The sequence below is a fragment of the Mixophyes fleayi genome, chromosome 2 (assembly GCF_038048845.1).
Source record: "Mixophyes fleayi isolate aMixFle1 chromosome 2, aMixFle1.hap1, whole genome shotgun sequence".
NCBI classification, from domain to species: domain Eukaryota; kingdom Metazoa; phylum Chordata; class Amphibia; order Anura; family Limnodynastidae; genus Mixophyes; species Mixophyes fleayi.
The window spans coordinates 251,957,392-251,960,626 of NC_134403.1; positions in this window are offsets into that span (position 1 = coordinate 251,957,392).

Below are 3,235 nucleotides of genomic sequence, written 5' to 3' on the forward strand. Positions count from 1 at the left end.
GAATGTCAGGATAGCAGTAGCTCGTTGTGGAGGAGAGAGACAGCTTGGAGGGAACAGTTGGTGAGATTGTAGGAAGGGAGTAAGTATCTGGTCAGTGTCGATTAAGACCTCATGATTGGCCAGAATCCCAGGACTAGGCCGAATCCACAACCTTGGTTATCTCAGTGGATCCAAAGCCTTGGAGGACATCCGAGCACAAGTAGGCTGTTACAGAGGTTTGGTTGAGGCAATGAGGTCTGGAGTAGAGAAGCAGACAGAACAGCAACGGAACAAAGAATGAGAAGGTACAGTGAGAGGAAGTCCATTGCAGTGGAGGAAGCTTTTGCAAAAGGACAAATCTATGGACTAAATTAGTGCAGGTGGGCTACGATTGAGGCTGGCTGTGTCAGGTTGAGGATCACAGGTCAGCAGAAGATCAGTAGTCCAAGAGTGGGTGGCATGGATGTTGGCTCAAACCAAGCAGCCCTGGCAGTGGGTGAGGTAAGCAATCTAATTTGAGACACGAGAGAGATGGGTGCTCCATGGCTCAGAATAAACCAGATATGCTTTGGCGAGTAGTTAGGGAGGAGGGATGAGTCCAGGGAACTCCACGACTAGTGGAGGGAGCTGGCCCATTAGTAGGTTAAGGCCTCATGGCTCAATTTGTTTTGGATTTGGGGCTAGATTGTTTATTCATATCCCCCAGTTCGATTTTGTTTTATACCAATTATCAGTGTAGTTTTATGCAAGGTTTTTTTGTTTGATCAATTGCAGGGAATGGAATTTGCTAGTTTTACAATGAAGGCAGTAGAAGTTACAGTATGGCATACCACTATATAAAAAATATATACACACAGATACAATACATTTAAACAAAGCATCCACTCAATGCATGAAAGCATGCAGACATGTAGTCAAGGGGTTCAGTTGTTGTTTAGAACAAACCCCATAATGGGGAAGAAATGTGATCTAAGTGACTTTGACTGGTATGGGGGTATGATTGTTGGTGGCCATACAGAGTCATTTGAATATCTCAAAAACTGTTGACCTCCCACAATTTTTCACTTTACTCTCGAGTTAAAGATGCTCAATTTGTGGTAAACAAAATATTAAACATGCAGAGTGTCAAATCTGTCTGTGGAAAGTCCTTGTTCAGGACCGAAGTTAGGAGAATGTCCAGACAGGCAACAGGAACGTGACAGTAACCATGCAATACAATAGTAGCATGGAAAAGAGCATCTCTGACTGCACAGCACATTGAACCTTGAAGTGGATTGATTACAGCAACAGACAACCACACCGAGATTGACTCCTGTTAGCTAAGAACAGGAAATACACTACAGTGGGTTCATCAAAACTGGACAGTTGAAGATTGGAAAAATGTTGGCAGGTCTGAGAAATTTCGATTTCTGCTGTGAAATGCAATGGCAGGGTCAGAATTTGGCATAAATAATATGAATCGATCCGGCTTTGTGTCAATGGTATAGGCTGGTGGTGGTGTTGGGAATGTTTTCTCGGCACATGTTAGGCCACTTAATACCAATTGAGCATAATTTAAATGCCACAGCCTACATGAGTATTCTTGCTGACCATGTGCATCCCTTTATGGCTACTATCTATCCATCTTCTAATAGCTACTTCCAGCAGAATAATGCTCCATGTTTCAAAGCAGACATCAACGTAAGCTGCGTTCACTAACATGCCAATGAGTTCTATGTACTCCAAAGGCTTCCACAGTCATCAGATCTAAAATCTAATACAGACCTGTCCAACCTGCGGCCCTCCAGGTGTTGTGAAACTACAAGCCCCAGCATGCTTTGCCAGTAGACAACCTGTTGATATCTGGAAGTGCATGCTGGGACTTGTAGTTTCACAACATCTGGAGGGCCGCAGGTTGGACAGGCCTGATCTAATACATCACCTTTAGTATGTAGTGGAACAGGAGATTTTCAACATGAATGTGCAGCTGACAAATATGCAGCAACTGCTTAACACTAATATCAACATGGACCAGAATCTTTAAAGACTGTTTCCTGCACCTGTTGAATCCATGCCGTGAAAAAAATTGCGTCTGCTCTGGGGGCCAAGGGGGTTCCTACCAAATACTGAAAAGGTGTACCTAATGAGAGACCGAGGAAAAAAAATAAAAAAATCTCCTACAGTCATGGCCAAATGTTTTGAGAATGACACATAATATTTTTCACAAAGTCTGCTGCCTCAGTTTTTATGATGGCAATTTTCATATACTCCAGAATGTCATGAAGAATGATCAGATGATTTGCAAATAATTTCAAAGTTACTCTTTGCGATGACCATGAAAAAAAAAAAAAACCCCACACAAAAAAAACAACATTTCCACTGCATTTCAGCCCTGCCACAAAAGGACCAGCTGACATTTGGTCACTGATTCTCTCAACACAGGTGAGAGTGTTGATGAGGACAAGGCTGGAGATCACCGTCAAGTAGTGATGGGAAATCTAGTTCATTTTGAAGATTAGTTCATTCTGATCTAGTTCACACAAAAGATTAGTTCAAAAGATTAGTTCATTTCATTAAGTAGTTCATTTAGTTAATTTAGCTCAGTTAGATCACTGGCTCTGGAACACTGCTAAGAGAAGTGATTGGAAACATAGATCTAGTCTATTACACATACTGTAGGCATATATACTACATCTCATTAGATGAGTTATAGTCCTGTTAAAATGATCAGATAAGTTTAATATGTCAGATCATTTTTAATATTTTAAAAAGGGCAATCACATACAAAAACTAGTAGTGACATGTTGAGCTCTGCAAAGTTAATTACATTTTCAATATTATTTTTTATTTCCATAATATGCAAATGAAAAAGACCCAAATTCAGAGTATTGTAAAGCGTCACTTTTTTGCTTTTAAAATTGAGATCAGTGTAATCAGGATATAGGGGAGATGTATCAAACCTAAAATGGCGTAATTCACGAAGCCCCGCCCCCTATGCCAATACCCCGCTCCAGGAACTCCCAGACGTAGCCAACATAATGTTATGACTAATCAGCTTCTGTCATTTATCTAGCAGAGTCTATAAAATGACAGAAACTGATTAGTTGCTATGGGCAACGCTTCCACTTTCTCTCTCTTGAAGGTTTAATACATCTCTCCTGTATATATGGTGCAGTAAACAGAACTACAGTATATAACATGCAGCACTCAGCAGTGCAGTGTATCTTGAGCTGACAGGGAAGGTAATGTATCCTGTGACTCATGAGCTAAATGATCT